Source organism: Benincasa hispida, chromosome 6, assembly GCF_009727055.1.
Source record: "Benincasa hispida cultivar B227 chromosome 6, ASM972705v1, whole genome shotgun sequence".
NCBI lineage: Eukaryota > Viridiplantae > Streptophyta > Magnoliopsida > Cucurbitales > Cucurbitaceae > Benincasa > Benincasa hispida.
Window position 1 is genome coordinate 31,575,525 of NC_052354.1, and position 23,582 is coordinate 31,599,106.

The window sequence follows — 23,582 nt, forward strand, 5'->3', positions numbered from 1 at the left end:
TCTAATTCTAGAGATATGGTACAATTCTTAGAGCAAATACAGTTTATAGTAGATGAGATTAGAAGGGAAGATGTGTGACCCTTGCTTCCTTGTCGCTTTAGAGTGTTTTCAATCCCTAGTTTAGGGAGTCCTCATAATCTAGCCAACCTATGGTCCCTTGGTCTAACCTCCTTTGATTTGGAGGTAAAGTGCCCATACACACGTCCATTCCTTGGCTTATTATTCACAATCCACTATAGATGCTTGGATCTCATCATAGCAAGTGGTGTCCTAATATTTCTAGTGTCTATGTCCTTTACAATAGTAGGGTGAGTCTCGAGACTATTATTCTTTGATTATCTTTTTAGTCAAGCTATCTAGGGGAGGTGTTCTTGTGGCGAAGGTATTCTCCATATGATATCTTATTGGGATTCACAGCTTGACTGGATTGGTCGTATGAGTGTTGGGCAATCAGTTGCAATATAAGGTTTGGAATGTAACCCGATGTGTTGTTATTTATCATATTTGAAGAAAGTGTAATCTTTATATCAATGGAGTTATCTTACGAATGTTCCTAGGTGGTTATTCACATTATGTGGTCGACATTTTTCCTTGAATTGTGCAAGTTTTTCTGTTATTTTTTTTGTGTCCATGCAGCTCTTAGGCTGTGAGCCCCTCTCTCCTCATTGCAATTTAATATATATATAAAAGGAAATTAATAATAAGTAAGTACAAATTAATTGCATATGAATTAAATTTAATTATTGGCTTACTTGTCCTAACTACTTGTTATATTTTCAATTATGTTTTAAATTATTCGTTTATATGATTTTGAAGGCATTATAAAAATATTTAGAGGTGTTTAGCCCCCAAGTTGGGTTGGATGGGTAAAAAAAACTTACTCACCATTTGGTTCACTAATTGTTAAAGAGATTTATTATTTCGTTATTCGTGTTAACTCACATTTTTCATTTCGTTATTCATATCAACTCTCTCAATTACTCTTCTTCTATAATAATTATTAATTCAATTTAACTCAATTCTATACGTTAAAAAATTTAAATCATAATCTCAGGAGTAAAAAGTTCTTCGTTAATTATTCCTTTGGCTCCCTTCTGGAGGGAAGAGACAAAGCATCTCCAAATGAGGTTTCTCTTACCTAATTAAATTCCTCAAACAAAGAGAGGATTCCTCCCCAGAAACCCAAAAGAGGATGCAATTAAATAATTAAAAAAAAAAAAAAAATAAACTACATATTTAATTTTCTTATGACATGTCCATATCTTCATCATTATTTTTATATTTTATTAAATTTGACATAATAATAAGTGATGAAGTGATATTTCTTGATGAAATAGAAAAAATGATCAACAAAATATTATTATTATAGATATAATATAAATAATAAATGTGCTCCCTTTTTAAGAAAAGCATAAAAAAAATTTAATTTTAATATGTTTTATAATTTTTATTAATATCGATATTTTATCAATATTTCTATAATATGTTTTCTAAAATTAAGACTTCAACGTTTTCATAGATATGGATATCAATATTTGAAACCTCCAAAAATGAAATAAAAACTGTCCAATAAAATGAAAAGAGAGAAAAAAAAAAAAACCACCCCTTTAGAAAACACAAATGGTATTTCATGGGGTCTTCAAAAGTTGCATTATGCATTTGTTATCAATAATGGGGAACATAGCTAAACATTAAAAATAATAATTAAAAAAATAATAAAAAAAAGTTTGATACTTTATTCTCGTCTTTCTTTCTTTTCACCGTTGAAAAAAATGTCCATGAATTTTTTTAATCCAACACAATACCCATTTTTTAAATTACGAGCCGATTCTTTTTAAAAAGTTTAAACATCAGTTTGGTAATCATTTTATTTTTAATTTTTGTTTTTTAAAATTAAGCCTATAATATCCACATTTCTTACCATCATTTGCATCTTTTTTTAAGTATAACGATTGAATTCTTAGCCAAATTCTAAAAACAAAAACAACTTTTTAAATGCTACTTTTTTTAGTTCTCAAAATTTGACTTGGTTTTTTAAACCATTGGTAAAAAAATAGATAACAAAAAAAGAAAGTATGAGGTAGAAGTAGTGTCCATAGATTTATTTTTCAAAAACAAAATAATTACCAAACGTGGCCTTAAATAATATGATTTAGTTTGATTCAATAATTTATTTTTCTTCTTGTATTACCTTAAAAAAATAAAAATAAAACAAAATTTTTTCTTTAATTGTTATTGAAGACAATTTTTGTTAAAATAAGCATAACTCGACGGACATAAAGTTTGTACTTTCAATGTCAAGATTAAATTTTAATTTGTCCACTTCACATATTAAAAATTAAAATAAATAAATAAATAAATAAAAGGGATTCGAGATGGTTTGGTTAAGTTTAATCAAATTCTAGACTTATTTTTAAGTAGGTAAGATTGAAATTTATTAATTAATATTATGTAATATTGGGTACCTCATACAAAGTTGAGAATTATATTAAAATGAGTTCTATTCAATATGGTCTTGCCATCATGATTTAATTTGCCTAAAAACAATATTATGAATTGGGTGAAATGATTGAACTTGTTGATTAAATCAAGTTGCAAAGTCTACTAATAATGGACACTTGTTTGAAGCTGAACAATTTATCATATAGTGGAGGGAAAGGAATATATTTGCAACATTATTCTCTCCACTTCCCTCTTGATTTTATAGTTGGATACCAATTATTTGCAAAATGACATTTATTTTAGAAGCAATAATAGGTATGTGGGGGCACATAGGTAATTAATTTAGAAAAAATAGTGGCATTTAAAAGATAATAATTACCAAATTATTATATAAAAAGAAAAAATTTTCCCAAATAGAAAAAAATGTCAAACTATTTACAGAAATAACAAAAAAATATTGATAGACATCTATAGACTTCTATCCGTGTCTATCAGTGATAGACTTATATTATATTCTATCACTGATAGACTTGTATCACATTCTATCGCTTACTGATAAACACTGATAGACATCTATCAGTCTCTATCGATGATAGACGACTTTTATCAGTTTCTATCAGTGATAGATTTGTATCGGTTTTTATCACTAATAAATACTGATAGACTTCTATCAACGTTTACCTGTGATAGACATTGATAACAATGTCTATTCTATCACAACTATCTAAAAGCAACAAAACTCGAATCTAGCATCCAACTTCATGGGTAAATCAATTTTAACATCAAAACTTAATAGGTGTTCAAGAACCAAAGAAAATTAACACAAAACCCCCCAAATCTTACCCTTAACGGTAAAAAGTCCGGCGAAGTCTAGCGCTAACGACGACGAGGATTGAGCTGCACGGATCTAAGAGTTAGAGAAGGAGAGAGAAAAATCGACTCATCGATGGTGACGTACAACCAACCTGCGATGTAAACCCAAACGACGATGGATCGACAATTAGACATGAGTGCGGTGGTTGTTGGATGTTAGAGTGTATAGGTTAAAGAGAGAGACCGAGATCATATCGAAGAAGAAGAGGAAGAAAATGAAAAAGGAAAGATTAAGAAGGGGAAGATAACTAAATTTTGCTATTTTGTGTAAATAATCTTACTTATTTTTCTATTTTTTAAAATCTCCTATTAAAAACTAATAATTATCATTACATATATTTCTAATTTAATAAATAGCTAAATTTGAAACTTGGTTTACTTAATAATAATCGATGGTTGATTATGATCTCCATCATATCATATAGTTTAATGTCACATCAATCTTCTCATCTCATCAAAGAAGAGAATATATATATAGTTCTTCACATGAAAAATTATAATTTACGAAGAGTGGAAAATATTGAACCTATTATTCTGTCTTCATAACACCACTTTTTGTCTCTCATTAATTAAAACATGGTAATATATTTTATAGTTTTTAATCCAATCACAATGACCTAAACTATTGTGATAAGTACATGTTGCTTTGATTCACTCATGATGTAGTACTTTTTTGAGTTAGAAGATTGCTTTTTATTTATTTTAAAATTTTTGATTAATTTTTTTCTTGTTTAAATCTATTTTAATTCATGAACTTTGAATCTGGTTCTATTTTGATTCCTAAATTTTTAAAAACGTATGTTTTGGTCTCTAAACTTTTAAAAAAATGTTTATTTTAGTTCCTATTATTAAGATTATGTTAACATTTTAAAATAAAATCTATTTAAGGATGAAGTTGCATCTAACATAGGTTGAACTAGATGAAGGTGAAGTTATCAGTGACCAATGTGCCAAAATAGTGAATGACCAAAATTTTAGACGCAAAATGACTTTTGAGATCTTCTATAATAAATCGTTTTACCACCTAATTCAAAATTAAAACCCTAAATTTTTTTAGCATGACTAATTTATTTGACAACTTAGTCATTTAAAAAATATAAGTCATCTCATCATTATGTTGAGTTAACAGAATCTTAACAGCATGGATCAAAATAAGCAATTTTTATAGGTTTAAGTGCTAGAATTGACGTTTTTGAAAGTTTAGAAACCAAAATAGAATAAAATTCAAAGTTCATGGACCAAAATACTTAATTTTTTTAGCATATGTCGTTTGGTAATCATTTGAATTTTGGTTTTTAGGTTTTAAAAATTAAGTCTATAAAAACACCCTTGTCATCTCTATTTTTTTTTACTTTGTTATCTATTTTCTACTCAGTTTTAAAACTAGAAAAAAAAAAAAAAAGCTACAAAATCTTGTATTTTATTTTTAGAAATGGACTAAAAATTCAATCCTTTTACTTAAGAAACATTAAAATTATTTATAAAAAATATGAGAAAATAGATTTTATTTTCAAAACAAAAATCTAAAATCAAATTATTACCAAATGAGGCATTAATGTTATTTATTTTCCCCCTTTCTTCCATGTACAAATGTGGGTAACTTTTATCCTACTTTTTATGTCCTTAATTTCAGATTTTGATATAATTCATTACTATTAAAGTATATATATAAAACATTATATTAAAAAAAAAAAAAACAAATATACCTCATGCATATGAATATGATTTAGTTTATCCACTCTCTGTATATAATTGGAGTGGTTGAAATGTTTGGGCCCTAGAGAAAATGATGGCATTTATATAATACATAAAATAAATGCTATATAGAATCTCTTTAACTTTTTTTTTTTTCTTTTCCTTAAAAAATGAAATTGTATGTTAGAAGCAACCAAACTCAGAATTAATTATGAAATTATAATCTTGCTAGGAAATAAATTTATTAATATCTAAATCTAATCATTTAAAGGTTTTATAAGTATGCTATAGTGCTTTTGGAATAACTTTTTGAGAAAAAAATGATGATTTTTTAAATCAAACCAATTTTTTTTTTTTAAATTATGTTCCATATAACTACTTGAATGATTTTGGATGATCAAAAGTATTTGTTTTTCAAATCTTAATAAACAAATAACACTTTAGAAAAACAAAGATTAATTAAAAATATATTTTTGAAGAAATAATACTTGAGAGGTAGATTATCCATAGCGATTCTAAGTGATAATGACTGAAAATATTTTCGCAATATTGTAGTAACAATAACAATTAGCACTTGTAATTAGAAATATATTTTTTAATATAGTACAAAAAAAAGGTGTTATTTGATTACTTTAAAAAAAAAAATCTTGAGATATAAAAATATTATTAACTTTTTTAAAAAAAAAAAATAAAACTTTTCTATTTATAAAAATTTCCTATTTTAAATATAATTTTGTTTAACAAATATTAAATTTTAGCCCGTAAAAATTTAGTTAATTTATTTTTATATTTATAATAATTTAGTCTTTTAACATTAAACAATGGAACAATTTAATTTATGTGTTTTAAAATTAGTAACAATTCAATTTCTATCATGGTCAAAAGCTTAGTTAAGTGATAATTAACATGCACTTTCTCTTTTAAGGTTAGAGGTTCAAATTCCTATTCCTACAATTATGGTACTAAAAGTCATTATAAAATTTTCATCAAAATTGAGTGTCGATAGGGAACTTAAACGTCATTATGTAATAAAAATTGATCGTCAATTTTTATTATGCGTTCAATTTTTATTATGTAGACCCTCTTAATAAAGATTTGGTTTTTTGTTTTTTATTTTTGAAATTTACGTTGATTTGTATTAATTTTTTAATTATACTATTTCCCCATGTATTAAAGAAAAAAACATTTGAATCCATAATCAAATTCTAAAATAAAAATATGTTTTTGAAAACTAAGTACTTTTTTTTAAATTTTAGATTTGGTTTAATTTTTCAAAACATTATTTAAAAGTGAATAACAAAACATAGAACCAATATGCTTATGTTTTTAATTTTGGAAAATAAGAAATCAAATGGTTATTAAACGAGACGGTAATACTTTTCAAGTTGATCCTTAATTATTTTATCCATAGACATATATAAGAAGTCTCATAAACTCTTGGCAAAATTTTGTATGATAGGGACTAAATCATTGCAAATTTAAAAGTATACAAAAACAAAGACTCCGTTTAGTAACTATTTGGGTTTTTGTTTTTTTTTTTTTGAAAATTAAGTCTATTTCACCTACATTTCTTACCATGATTTGCATCTTTCTTGAGTACAATGATTGAATTCTTAGTCGAATTTCAAAAATAAAAACAACTTTTTAAAAGCTACTTTTTTTAATTATCAAATTTTGGCTTGGTTTTTAAACTAATGGTAAAAAGTAGATAAGAAATGAATAAATTTGGAGGTGGAAGTAGTATCCATAGATTTAATTTTGAAAAACAAAAATTAAAAATAAAATGATTACCAAATGAGACCTAAACGGTTACAAATTAAAGCTTAGGAATTAGGTCATTATTTTTAATTTCATTAAAGTTTATGGACAAAAAATGCTCTTTAATCTAAATTGTAAAAAATAAGGTATTACAATATTATATTTTGTACCATTCGAATACAGAATATCATGGTTAGTTTTTCATAGAAACTTATTTGTATTAGATAATGTAAGATATTCAAGTATTCGTATTTCTATAGTTGTTAAAAAAATAGAAAACCAATGCATTACAAGAAATGAGAAAAAAAGGAAATAGAAAACAAAAAAACAAATTACATGTAACAGAAAATATGGGATTAAAATTTCTTTCATTTAGTCTTCATTGTCACAAAGCATTAAAACTAATTACCAAAATAGGGATGTAATCTAAAAATTGCTCTTCCTTAATTGAGTTAAAATATTTATGTTTTAGGTTTGGTGAAATAGATACAATACACACCCATTAATAGTTGTTAATTTGTTCAAAAAAGGAAAGTTTTGTTTATTATTTTAATTATATTGTTAGATAAAATTATACGAAATACCGTTAAACTTATCATTTGTTTAAAAAATACTCTTATACTTTTTGTTTCAATATTATCACTCAACTTTCATGAACATTTTTAAACTATCATTGAAGTAGGAATCTTTTAGAATTTCAAACATAACTCAGATTTAAAACTATGTGACAGTGACCTAAAACAAACGATGTAATGATTAAAATTTTTGTTTTAAAGATCATTACTACGTTATTTCATATCTCAATCTTCGTCCAAAATTCTAAAGATCAAATTCTACTCCAAAAGGTATTCTTAAAATATTTATGAAAGTTCAGGGGTAATTTTGTAATTTTTAAAAGTATAGAGAGATATTGATCCAAATGAATCATTCTTCTGTTCTCTCTTCGCTCCCTACCCTTGAAGGTGTAGACGCTTTCTAGAGATAGAATCTTCAAGTTCTTTCTAGCTATTTGACTCGGAATCAAGTTTTTTTTCCCCCATTTAGTACCAAACGAGCCGGACCCAAACCTTTTTTTTTTCTTTTTTTGAAATAGATGACCAAATTTAACCTATTTTTTTATGTTATGATTCAAAATTAGTTCACCATTTTTCTAAAAAATCAACCTTAGCCATGGTTCCAATGAGGACAAGAATGTTGGTTGCATGGTGGTTTCCACATTATATTATTTACTTTATTTTAAATTTCTAAAAATGGTGACAACCATCTCGTGATGATAGCTAACAAAAAGTCAATTTTATAAACTTTATTTTAATTAATAGAATACGTGTTCGTAGTGCCAAGGATGATCTCTCGCTTAACATCCCCAAATGTTGCCCTTTTTATTATTTAATCCAAAATTATTTGTAATTAAAATAAACTTGGGGACCATTTTTCAAATTGTAGTAAACTTGGGGACCATTGTTTTTTTTTTTTTTTAATTTTAATTGAAACTTTGGACATTTCAATCACGGTTCATAGTATATGTTAACATGTCAATCGAAAATAAAACCATTAGCTTAAAAATATTATTAGATAATATGTAACAATCAAATTATTTCATAAAATAATACCAAATCCATGATTCAAATTTAACAACTAATAATTTAAATGACTTAAAAGTTTGTATTATCAGTTTTGAAGTCAAAACTTCGATATTTCCATCAACTGATATATAGTATGTATTAGCGATTAAGAGATCTGTAATTTGAATTAATATAAAAAAAAAAAATACTATTTTATATTTTATTTTTAATTTCAATTTAAATTCTCTAGCAAAGGATTTGAAAGCTATTTGATATGTTTTCTTTTGTTTGTTTTTTTTAATCCATGTTGACAACGATATTTAATTTTAATTTTGTTGTATATTACGTCATCCAGTTTTTAAACTCTGAATAAAATCGTAACATTACACAGCAACATTTTTTAATTTAAGGAAACCTATTTTTCAGAATTTGAGTTGATTAAAAGTATTTTTAAATATGAAAATGTATTTCTTTATTTTGCTTATTCGTCACTTTGTAGTCCTTGTCAAAATAATCTGAATTGAGGTATTGTTGATAAATATTTTCATTATAGATGATATCTTGGGAAATATATTATTTAAGGTAAATATAGGTATTTTGTCCAAATCAACAATATCTTCTCCTTCGTGTCTTTCTCCAAATATTCCAAATTTCAGATGTCGACAAAAAATGGGGCAACATTTCTATAGTGGAATGAAAGATCATTTGGTATAATGAGTTAGTTATTATAGTTGGATTATGATAGTTTGTGTTTTGGTATAGATTATTTTAGTTTCGATTATAATATTATGTGTTTGAGGTGTAAACTATTTTAGTTTGAGAATGAAATATTAAACACGGTAACAAATAATAAAAAAATGATGAATGTAAAATAGTAAATACTATAGCGAATGAGAGTTTTGAAATAGTATTGACTGTAGCTAATTGGAGGTTTTGAAATAGTTTTTACTGTAGTAAGAGATGGTTATTATATTTTGATGATAGCTCTTGCCCCAAACGCCCCCTTAGTGAACACGTTTCGTTTGAAATACCTTCTAATTTAAACAATTTTGAAAATGAATATTTTTAATAAAAATATTATTATATATACTTTATACTTTTAGGAGAGCTATTTTTAAATATAGAAAAATGAGTCAAATTATTTATAAATATAGCAAAATGCTTCCGTTTATCAGTGATAGATAAAGATAGACACTGATTATAGATGTCTATATGTGATAGACAGTGATATTTTGCTATATTTGAAAATATTTCCAATAGTTTTGTTATTTAAAACAACTACCTTTTTTAGCAATACTATTTCAAATTACAAAAGAGAAAAGTATCTTTTTTGTCTCTATGTTTTGAATCTAGTTAATTTTCATTTAGTCTTGAAGTTTCAAAATGTTGTCTAGTCCTTAAGTTTTGAGTTTTATTTCTCAATTTAGTCTTTAAGTTTTAAAATGTTACAATTTTATTTTTGAAGTTTGTATTTTGTTTCAATTCTGTCCTTAGATTTCAAGTTTTACACTTTTAACATTAATTTTTTTTTCATTAAATACTCACTTTCAGTCTCTAACATTAATGTCTATTAATTAATTTAAATATACAATTTTCACTATTTTTTCTCCACTATCCAAAATTAATTTTAAATTTTCACGTTGTCATTATTTTGAATTGATTAATATACCTCAATGGCAAAGACTTAAATGAATATTAGTGAAAAATCAAGGTGATTAAAATGGTAAATCTTGAAATTTAGGAACTAAATTGAAACAAAACTCAAATTTTAAAAATAAAAATGTGACATTTTGAAATCTATAGATTAAATTGAAATCAAATTCAAGACTTAAGGCCTAAAAGTATAATATTTTGAAACCTAGGGATTAAATGGAAACTAGACCAAAAAATATATTTTTCCCCAAAATTTATTTGATTACACTATATTCAAAAGTGATTTAATTAATCATACTTTACGTTCATTTTCGTAGTAACAAAACTATATATTCAAGGACTATATAAAACCATTGTCTAAAGATTAAATGGTAAGTTGTAAGATATTTTAAACCTATGGTCTAAATAAATTACTAATACTTATAATATATATCCATTAAACAATAATGTCTGACTAGATTTCTATTGGTTTATCGTTATTGTAACTTTGTTATCTGAGAGTTAAATTGTTCATATTGAAAGACTTTGTCTTCAGAGATTTGACTTGAAGGCATCCTTCTATGGACAAATTCGACCTTATATTCTGATAGGATTTATTCTTAGGTGTTTTGATTTATGCTGTACTAAAAAAACAATAACGTTAAAAGATTGCAAACATAATTTTTTTTTAATATTTAATCAATACGAAAGGACTTTATTATGTGATATAAAATTCAAATGTTTCTTTGAAAATTTAATATTGAAATAATTTTTAAGAAGAGTCATTTAATAAAGATGGACTAAATTATATTAAAATTCTACTATTATAACATGTGATTTTAGAAGAAAGTTATTGAGTTAAATAGTTAGACTTGTGGTCACTTGATTCATGGTCATTTAATAAAATGAAAAAGGAGAAAACAATGAAACCAAATTAAAATTTCATAGATGTACTGAAAATTTGGGCCTAAAACTTGCTTCCATCAAAATCAACAGAAATTATCGAAATGGCTTTAGTATGTGTCCTTGTGTCGGGTTTCTCGACTATCGCTCTTGCTACTATTACATCAACAATTTCAATCCTTACAATTTATTATTCCTTCTCTTACTGTTCATTTCCTTTTAATAAAAAGAGCAAGAGAAAAATAGAGAAAACGAGGAGAAGAAAAACCTAAATCCTAAGAAGCGGGAGTGAAATCCTAATTTGCAGATATGATACAAGTACAAGTCAAAAAACTTGATTAGATTTCATTTTGACCTTTCGATTTGTGTCATCTATGGGAAAAAGTCTAATGAAAATTAGTGTGGAAGCATATAAGAACGATGATGGTATGTTTTGGGAGTGATTCTAAAATGAATAAAATCATTTTGTTATTTTTAAAATCACTCCAAAACATATTTTTAATAATTCAAAACTAATTTTGATAATATGAAAATGTCATTTAAAAGTATATAATTAAATTAAATTAATTTTGAATGATGAAAGGCGTGTTTCAGAGTAAGTTTAAACATGACAAAAATAATTTTAATAATTTTCTAATCACTCTAAATATGGACTTAAAAATTATTCCGAAAAATTAGTCTCCACCCTAGTAAACAATCTTTTCCTAAAATGGATGTACAAATTAAAATGTAATAATGTCCCAACATCAAAATAATTAATGATTCAAAAACAATGGTAGTGTAACTTATTTTAAAACTTTTTTTTTTAAAAAAAATAAATGCCAAGGAATAAAATTTAAAATAAAAAGAAAAAGACGATTAGATCATAAGATTAGTTAATGAATTTTGAAATGGTCCTTACGAATAGACTTGATTTGATAATTGTCTTATTTGATGGTTTGTTTGAAACCACAAACATATCAATATTTTTTAATATTATATGTACATTTAAGGTATAGGAGATTTGAATCTAAAAGAATAAAAAATGGCTTAACCATCAAATGTATATTTTACACACATCAATTAAATTTCTATGCTATCAAATGTAGATTTGAATCTCATGAATTTTTTAATAGTCCATTATTAAATTTAATATTTTTTCATAATTCAACATTTTTATATATTTGGATTATTGATGTTAAACTGAATGAGATTTATATTTATCTTATACAAAAGAAAATTTATTCTAAATATATCTTTGATTATCGATCGATTAACCTTATTCTTTGTGTTTAATTACAAGATTATAATTTGCGTCCTGTTGAATCAACTTGCTTTTGTGGCTGATAGACATATTCTTGATACTTCTTTGATGACTAATAAACTTATTGATGAGTGGAGTCCTTCTAACAAGGTAGGGATAGTCCTAAAGCTTGTCTTGAATTTTTTTTTTTTTTTTTTTTTTGTTGATACGGTTGATTGAGACTTTCTTGATCTTGTGCTTTAGGCAAAAGACTTTGGTATTCTTTGGAGAAATTGGATGAGTGGTTTCGTCTATAGTGTCAATTATTCCATCATCATTAATGGGTGTCTTTGTGGGAAGATCATCCCAACTCGTGGTATTAGACAAGGTGATCATTTATCTCATTTTGTTATTCATTTAAGTTGTTCATTGTTTTAGTCTTTTTGGATCATAGCTACTCCATGGACCTTATTGTTGCTCACTCCATTGGAAATTCAACATTTTATCTGATTCATCTCCAATTTGCTAATGATACCTTATTATTTTCAATAGCCGAAGCACACTACTTTGCATCAATTTGTTTAACATTATTTGTGAAAGGAACCAGTGGGTTCGTAGCGGAAGGGGATCGTCCCAATTTTACAATTTTCACATTACAAATTTACAGAACAATTAAATTATGCATTATAAAATTACAACATGCCTTTATGAATAATTAGGGAAGAAACAAACATGCCATTGAAGACAAAAAAAAATCTTCACAAATTTTCTCGAACTGGTCACAAACAATTCGTTCCAAAAACCAACCATCCAAAATGGTCACCATCATAAACGAAACCTCTGTATTCTCTTGGGATTGTGAATTCAGCAGGAGTAGTGGACTCTCCTTCTTTTGGAGGAGGGAAAATTTGAGAGGAGGAGAAAGAAGAACTTTTCTTCTATGTGAATTCTAATGAGAGAAAACACACAGAGAGCTTCCTATGTAAAAAAAAAAAAAAAAAAAAAAAAAAAAAAAAAAAAAAAAGATGATTAGACGTTCTAAAAAACTGAACCCCTCACGTTCTGGTTGATAGAGAAATAAGGCAACTTCTTCCCTTTAATTAAACTAGTTTCATAACACATGCTTTGCACGGTTAATAACGTTTAAAATAGTTGCCTCGAAAATATGTAAATAAACAGCTTGTAAGTTGACTTATAAAAAAGGAACATGTGAATTATTAAAATTGAAATGTTGTGTTTTTTCCCCCTAATTTTGAATTATATGCTTTTGGTTTTTATTCTTTCAAATATTTAGGTTTGCTTTTACGCATATCAAAATTAATATATAATCATATTATGTTTTTAGAACAACCCATAATACATAAACTAAATTATAATTTTTAAAATAATTCGTATAAAAAATGATAAAATGGTGACATCTTTAGCATAATTTGATTGGTCAAAGATTATATATCCATTCTTTTAATTTATTCACTTTATATTTATTTATTTCACCATGTTGAAGAAAGTAAAATAATATTTTTACATGGTCATAGCTAATGATTAATCTTAAATTACCGTTTCAACTATATACTTCAGCCATTTAGTATTTTAAAAAATGGAAAATGAATAACTAAAAATAAATATCAAGTTATAATAATAGAAATGTTGGGATATTTTGTTATATACGCAAATAATATCTTTTTATGATCCACTATGTTGCTCCAATTATGTTAACTTCCTATCCTACAAACTTCAAGAATTATTCAATTAAATTTTTTTCTTCTAACATTTTTTTTTAGTAGATAATTGGCCTAATTAAAGGTTATTAATAAAAGTGAAATGTTGAATTTTCGTGGGGTATATATTAGTAAATAATATAAGATAAGATATTGGATAGAAACTAAATCTATAAGATCTTTGAGATTTTTTTCCCTTTCAAGGATCTTTCAATAATATTTTTAATTTATATAAAAATTTTTATTTGAAATCATATATTTATGGTCCAATCTATTACATATCGACTACAAATACATCAACAATTCACATTAAAAATAAAATTCAAATTAGTAGTTATTGGGAATGATTTTTGTATTTAAATACTATGCAATAAAATAAAACAAACGAAAATGATTGTATTCTATGAAATCAAATGAATCTTATTTAAGTGAGTTGTTATATTTATCTAACAAAACAAATTTTAAAAAATGAGAATTGATTAAAAACAAATATGGTGGCTATCATACAATTATCTACAAAATCAAATATTTATATACATATTAATTAAATTAAAAGTGAAAAAAAAATTGAGTAAACCAAATCATATGAGATCACATATGAAACCATGTGGAGGGAAGTGATAATAGAAGTAATAGGCAATGTACATTTATTTGGCTTTGATTTTTTTTTTACAAGATTATCTGATCTTCATTTGTTTCATTTCCACATCTTTCTCCCCCAAACTATTTTTTCCATTTTCAAGCAAAATAACAAAGCAAACAAAAGTAAATAGGTTATTAAAATCAATTAACCATGTAAATAAACACCTAAATCAAATCCATCACAAAAAAATAAATAAATAAAAATAAAAAAGCACACACAAGCACACACACTTGCAAACAAACAAAATATTTCAATATAAACTACTTTTGTTTCCTTAAAAAAAAAAAAAAGAAACACACACTCACATTTCTAAACAAACAAAAAAAAATTCAATACAACATCCAAAAGAATTGCTAAAGAAAAAGCTACCTATTTGAAAACGCCGAAGATCCCATCTCATGCAAAATGCAAAACATATTTAAAAAATTGAAATAGAGTAAAACAAATTGATAGAGGTTATATATTCCAGTAAATCAAATGAATTTAATTGTTATATTTAAATTCAGATTTATGTAAACAAATATGGTGGATATCATGCGATCTATGAAATCAAATATTCATATAAACAAATCACATAATCTTGAATCCATGGGAAGGAAGTAATAGCTAATATTTTGAATTCTTTTAGGTTATTTTGCATCTTTATTTGTTTCAATGAAGTTATTGAAATCAGTGGGCATATTGTCCTGACCTCTCCCTCTATATAAACTCTTAAATCAAATCTCTTAAAAAAAAACACGATGCACATTTGCAAAGAAACAAACGAATAAAATATTTACATGAATTACTAAAATCCATGAACATATTGCTTTGATGTCTCCATGTAAATAAACTCTTAAACTCCTAAATCAAATCCCTAAAAAACACACACTTACAAAAAAACCAAACAAACAACATATTTTGATACAACACCAAAAAAGATTGCTAAAAAAACCTACACCCATTTGAAAACATTGTCGAAGATCTATGCTTCGACAAGATAAATTTCTTCCTCTGTCTATCATAAGTCTAATGGCCTCATGAAAAAATTCTCATTTTCAAAAGTGATCTTCTATTCCTCTCATAAAATTAAGATTTTTTTTAGAAGTGAAATGGGACATTAGAGGGAATTTCTCCATGACTAAATCTTGTTATCCCGATGGAGGAAGTTATATATGTGTACCTATTTGTAGATTTTTTTGTTGGAAAGATCTTGTTTGAATCGACGTGTCCTTTCATAAATAAAATGTCTTGTCGTAGAAGTTTTGGATGGAAAAATTTTGAGGGTAAAGTAGAAATTTTCAAAAAATTGAAGGGCAAAGAGGGAAGTTAAAAATTCTCCCCTCTTTGCCCATTTTAATATAGTAAAATAATTTAATTTAATATAGTGTGTATATACTATATGTTATATAACCTATAGTTTTTGTATTATATCAAATATAATATAACTTATAGTTTTATTTTCTCTCAACAATACATGATATTTAATATAAATCACATTTATACTAAATTTAATTATATGAATCTCATCCATATAATTAATATTTTGATCATATTCAAATATTTAATTCATCTCTACCATTCATGGTATTTAACATAAATCATATTTATATGAAATTTAATTATATGAAATTCATTCATATAATTAGTATTTGAATCATATTTAAATATTTAATTCCTCTCAAAATAAACTTTATGTTATAATGTATCGAATACATTATATTAATTATATCATATATAATTATATCATATATAATTAATTATATTATATATAATTAATTCCCTCAATTAATTTGAACAATTCAAATTAATAAAAAAAATTAATTCTCAATTAATTTGAACAATTCAAATTAATTCCTCTCAATAAGGATTATTGAGCTATAGAGAGGACCTCATGGACCTTTAGATTGAACAATGGTACTTGAATAATTAATTAAACTCTTTAATTAAATATCCATTAACTGTTGGTCACTTCACTAAAGACCGACAACTGCACTATTTGTACTATATATATATTTCTTGTCCATTGGATATAACCAGTCAACAGTGCGATGACCTTTCACAAATTGCTCATAAGTACAACTGGATCAAATTACCATTGCTCCTATAGTTACATCTAACTCCTTAAATACAACTAATCCCTCTAATCAACAATAAGTCATAGTCCAACTATGATCAAATACTTTTCCGGCCAAGAGAGGGTGTGGCCACATTGTTCAAACCCTGAAATCAGCCCTTAAGGGAGCAATCTATCTACTTACCCCGACATTAGGGAAGAAGTGAATTTCGTCTTGTGTAGCTGTGTTCCCAGCTCCTCAATCAGACAAATCCCCAAAAATGGTAGGTATATTAAGTCAGCGATCTGGTCACTCTCATCCATACAAATCAAAGGACTGCATTCAAAGGCGAGTTCACAACTCACTCAGAATTTTAGGTCATGTCACCTATGGTCATCATTGTTGGGGCTAATGCCATAAATCCTGTAGGGTCCTGTAGTTTGTAAATGTATTGTACAAACATTTTATTTATTAATAAAATATGAGATGTTTTATTTGACATTTAATAGCATTAAACCCACAAAACCAATAAACTAACATCCAATGTTATCTTCGTATCTTAAATTGTTGGGTTTTATGTCCTAAAACTTATGGTTCTTAAACAATAAACTTATTTTGTTAATCAATAAAGATATTGTTGAAGTTTGATTCAATCAAGTTGTTATTGAATATATGAATTGCTCATTTTGTTTTAAAAATAAATCCAATAAACTAAATATTTATGGCTAACACATGAATACTCGAATTTTATATGGAGACATAAGAATGGATCAAGTTCGAGTAGATAGTAATAACTGGTAGAAATACAAGTTATTAAAGCTTAAATTATTAAAACAATAGGAGAAAGCGATGTTGAAATAGGCAATATTATGATTGAATGCGCCAAATTAAAAGAAATTGCGATCGCTATGCTCATTGCATAAAAGCAGTTAAATTGCGTTATTCTGTGCAGGCACAATGCGATGGCGCGTCTGAAATTGCGATCCAAGGGAATAATGCGATGGCACATTTGAGTTTTCGATCCAAGAGTCCCTCAAAGATGATCACGTAAAGACCTTACATAAAGGCGACAACATAATAAAACATGATGGGATGTAAAGTTGATAACGGTCAATTTTGAAATATAGTTGACGGTCGTTGAAGACCATAATGTTGCAAATACATTGAACTTTCGTTGACTTTCAGACAGAGCAACAGGGTATGGAAATTAATGCCGCCGATCCATAAGATCATTAGTGAGAAAAACTGCTTCACCTAGAATTCTATAAATACCCAATGTTACCAAACCAGAAGGAGCGCGCGAGGAAGCGAGGCGAAGTCGAGGGAAGAGAATTACTTTTGGAGAGGTCGAGCGACTGTTGGAAACAACACAGAGGAGAGACACTCAACCCTTACGAGAGCAAGATTCTATAATTCGGGAAAGAGTTGAAGTGATAAGAGTAGTGTAAAAAGCCAGAGGAAGCAAGACACAACTTACCTAGCTTGATACTTCTTACTCCATTTATTGTTTTGTACTCAACACTTTATTTGCAAAAATAGAAACTTCATTTCAATTTATGATCAGTCTCTCCACACCTTGCATAAGTAACTAAATTTGTGAATGGGTTGAGAAGTATTTAGCTGGCATGACTTAAGCTATGCACTTTATGGGATCATCTTGTCTTATGTATGCTTCATTCATCATTTGGAGTACTTGAAAGAGTAGTCTAAAGACAGAATCTAGGCTTGAGAGAGTCGGATTAGATCGCATAAGCAAGAGTAGAGACTTAGAAATAAGTTCTATCTGCTACATTCCATACACATTGTATGCATTCTAGAAATAGGAAATGTGGCATTATGTATTGAGAAATGTAGTGCATAATAATTGCGTATAGCATGATCGTATGACTTGTACAAAATCTTAAGAAATGCTAGCTAAATCTCTTCTCAACCCCTTCATCGCATATTTGTCACAATACCACCCTTTCATCACTTCGCATTTAATTCTATCCCATTAGAAAATCTAAATTAAATCACCATCTACTTCTTTGTCACCATCGCAATAGAATCAGAGAGTTCGTCGCATATCTATTTAGTAATCCCTGCATTCGACCCTAGACTTACTAGGACTCTAAGAAGGCTTATACTTGGGCTTTGTTAAGAAAACTTGTATGATCATCACATCCACACATCTTTACATCGCATGATAAATCAACACATCAAGTTTTTGGCGCTATTGTTGGGGATTATGGTATAGATTATGCTAACATCAAACCTCTTTGATCTTTGCAGCTTTCGACCTTTGTTGTATTGCCATTCCACTTGCGAAGGAAAAAGCAAGTGTCAAATGAGCAAAAGACATACTCCTGAGCTCAAATATGACCCAGAGATCGAAAGAACTTTTCGTAAAAGGTAGAGAAATAGATGTAAACGACAAGGAAGAGTTCATGGAATGGTTGAACAACCTGAGGAACAAGTAGCAAAAGAAAACAACATAATGGCAAATCCTATCCTACTGGCAAATGATCTCAATAGACCCATCTAGGACTATGCATCACCAAACTTGTATGATTTCTCCCCAGGAATCATGAGACGAGTATTAGATGGATCAAGGTTCGAGATGAAGCCAGTAATGTTATAAATGATATAAACAGCAGGATAGTTCAGAGGACGGTGTGGTGAAGATCCGCTCGCCCATCTACGAAGTTTCATTGAAATTTGCAACACTTTTATGTTCCCTAATATTTCCCCAGAAGAGGTTTGGCTCACGTTATTTCCATTTTCACTATACGATAAAGCAAGAAAATGGGCTTACTCTCTCGAACCAGGAGAAATAACGTCATGGGAGCAAGTTGTGGAGAAGTTTATGAAGAAGTATTTTCCTCCAACAGAAAATGCCAAAAGGAGGAAATTGGTCACACATTTCGAACAAGAAGAAGATGAATTGCTCAGTGACGCATGAGCGAGATTCAAGAGACTAGTACGCGATACCCACACAATAGATTGCCGGATTGCCTCCAAATGGAGATTTTTTTTTATCATAGACTCAACTCTGCATCGTAGACAGCTGCCAATGCGGTAGCAGTAAGAGGTCTGCTGGACAAAACATATGATGAAGCAAAGAATATTCTTGATCGCATCTTGAAAAACCACGAAGATTGGCAAGAAAGCGACCAAAGAACCAAGCCCAGAGAATGTAATGCGAGTAATGGTGCCATCGCATCATTACAAAATCAGATGAATGCGATGATAAACTTGTTGCAAGGCATCACAATAAACAATTCAGGAACTCGAAATGGGTAAGTCAATGTGATAGAGCAAACAAACACCAGTTGTGTCATATGTGAAGAATCACATTCTTTTAAGGAATGTCCATGAAATCCTCAATCAGTTCACTTTGTCAAAAACAATCCTTTTTCAAACACTTACAACCCGGGGTGGTGAAATCACCTAATTTTTCTTGGAAAAACAACCAACAGTAAGGCAGTCAGCCTGTGGCTCAGAGAGAGGGACCGCCGGGGTTTTTTTCCATAGAACTAATGGACAACAACAATAGCAAGCTAGCAGCTCTCAAACACCATCCCCATCATCCTTGGAAAACTTATTGAAGCAATACATCGAAAAGAATGAAACAGTCCTTCAAAACCAAACTGCATCCATCCACAATTTGAAAATTCAAATAGAACAAATTGCAAGAAAGCTAAAGAATAGACCCCAAGAGACATTGCTTAGCTCAAGTGAGCTTCCACACAATCTAGGGAATACAGGGAAAGAACACTGCCAAGCAGTCACCCAAAAAAGTGGAAAGGCGGCGATAGAAGTCAGAAAGAAGCCTCCCAGAACCGAGTCAAAGGAGCAACCTACAATTGAATCAAAGAAACATCTATTGCAGACTGAATCAAAGGAGTCCGAAACTATGGAACTAGAAGATACGATCACCTCTAAGCCTCCAAACTATGAAACATTGAAAGTATATCGAAAATCAGTTCAAAATTGTTGTTATGCGGAAAAAAAATTACTGATGTTGATATGTTAGAGAAGAAATTTTCTACATTTCATATCTCGAATATGCTCCTGCAGCAACAATATCGAGAGAAATATTTTAAACAGTATTCTGAATTAATTTCATGTCTTCTTATGGCCGAACAAAATAACAATTATTGATGAAAACTCATGAATCTTGACCAATCGGAACGACACCATTCCCTGAAGTGAATGTTGTGAATTTTAATAATAATTGTGGTCGAGGTCATGACCGTGGCAGAGGAAGAAATAATTATTATTTTCGTGATGGTAATTTTAATCATTCAAATTTCAAAAGAACCACAAAAAATGATGATAAAAAAGGCAAAAATCCACAAGATAAGAGTTTAAAAAGTGTTGAAATAAATGCTTCTGATACAGAATGACTGGTCATTAGTCACATACATGTCATACGTCAAAACATTTAGTTGATCACTATCAAGTCTCCTTGAAGGAAAAAGGGAAAAATGTGGAAGCAAAATTTGCATATCAGGATAATGATATATTTGAACCATCCCATATGACAATTTTGGATGTGGCGGACTTCTTTGAATCTCCTGAAGAGAAGATTGGCATAGTTGATAGAACATTAAGTGTTTCTTTTGATTTTGAGAATATCTAGACTTAATGTTGTTATTTTCATGTTCTTTTTAGTAACTTTTGTGTATTTTAAGTGTTGTTTCTTTTATTGTAATTATTTTCTTTTAATGAAGAAACATAGATCATTTTCATATGTTGGGTGTTTAAAAAATGAGTAAAGAAGATCTATGTCTGACAGACAGTGAAACTACACACACAATACTTAGAAATAAAAATACTTTTCCAAATTGACAATGTTGAAAGCAAAAGTAAATACAAATCAGGTTCTGCAAACTTGATCGAAGGTTTTGAAAAAGCAAATATTATTTTGCCTAGAGAAATTACAATTGATAATTCATTGTTCTCTAATCAATCAAAGAGAAATCTTATAAGTTTTAAGGATATACAATGCAATGGTTATCATATTGAGACTGATATTAAAAATAATGTAGAATATCTATATATTATCTCTTACTGTCTCAAATGAAAAATGTATATTGGAAAAATTGTCTGCTTTATCTTCTGGATTGTATTATAGTTATATACGAATAATTGAAACATATGCAACAATGAACCTGAAGTTCATGAATCTAGACATATTTACAATTTGACATGACCGATTGAGTCATCCAGGATCTATAATAATGAGGAGAATTATTGAAAATTCAAATGGATACCCATTGAAGAACCACTTATGAATTATCGTGTGATGCTTGCTCTCAAGGTTAATTAATAATTATACCATCACTAGCTAAAGTGGGGACTGAATCACCTGCATTTTTAGAACGAATTCATGATGATATACGTGAACCTATTAGACCATAAAGTGGATCATTTAGATATTTTATGGTATTAATAGATGCATCTAGTAGATGATCACACGTGTGCTTATTATCAAGTCGAAATCTTGCATTTGCAAGATTACTTGCTCAAATAATTAAGTTAAAAGCACAATTTTCCGAATATACAATTAAGACCATTCATTTTAATAATACTGGTGAATTTACATCTCAGGTTTTTAATAATTATTATATGTCAATTGGGATAAGTGTTGAACATACTGTAACTCATGTTCATACACAAAATCGTTTAACAGAATCATTTATATAACGGTTGCAATTAATTGCAAGGTCATTACTTATGAGAGCTAAGCTTCTTTCATCTGTATGGAGACATGCTATTTTGCATGCAGCGTCACTTGTATGCATTATGCTAGTAGCTTATCATAAGTACTCGCCATTGCAATTAGCTTATGGTCATGAGCCAAATATTTCCCATCTGAGAATTTTTGGGTGTGCAGTATATGTTCTAATTGTTCCATCACAATGCACTAAGATGGGTCCTCAAAGGAGGTTATGAATATATGTTGAATATGATTTCCTATCAGTTATTAAATATCTTGAACCCCTAATATGTGATGTATTTACTGCATGATTTGCTGATTGTCATTTTAATGGGAAAAATTTCCCAACATTAGGGAGAAGAATTAATAAATTGGAAAAATAAATTACACGGAATGCATCATCATTGTCTCATTTAGATCCCCATATAGATCAATTTGTACTTGAAGTTTAGAAAATAATTCATTTGCAAAATATAACAAATCAATTACCAGATGTATTTATAGATGTAAAGAAAATAACTAAGTCACATATACCAGTTGCAAATGATCCATAAAAAATCGATATACCAACACAACAAGTTGTCAGTAATGAGTTTGGAACATGTCAGAAACGTGGTAGACCAGTGAGTTCCAACAATAAAAATCCTCGAAAAGAAAAATAATTAATAGTGAAAAAGACTTGGTTAAGGATGTAAATACCCATGAAGAAATCTTTGACATGACTAGTGAGGAAGGTGAAATACCTAAAGATAATAATGAGATTTCGATAAATTATGCCAGGACAAAAAAAAATGGAATCGAGCTAATGTAATTATTGACAACATTTTTGTATATAAAGTTACTGTTAGGACACTGATTCTTGAATTCTTTAATAACGTAACAATAGGTACAATCTTCCGGAAAGAATAAGTGAACGATGAACAACTTCTTTATTAGACGATAGAAATCAAACAAGATTAATCGGTCACTTACAACTATCACCCGATCGCTTACCAAACATTAAATGATCTTTTACAAGTTCTACATGATCGTCTAGTATTACTAAATGATCGCTTACTAAATCCTCCGCGATCGCTCACTACTCCTACACGATTGTCTACAAACTATTACACGATCGCTTACTCGATTACTATACGATCGCTCACTAGTTCCTATACGATCGTCTACTAAATTCTACACGATCGCTTAGTTCTGCTACACAATCGCCTAGAAGAAGTAGACGATAAGTGGCACACTACGATGGATTCTCTATGATAGCGCCTTCCGAACTCCCACTCTCGAGAGCTCTCCTTCCTCACTACTGATATTTATACTTCGCTACTTCTCTTTCCATCTCCTTCTTCTTTTAAACCTCCATTTCTCCCAACGGAATTGGAAGACATTCTTAACCGATT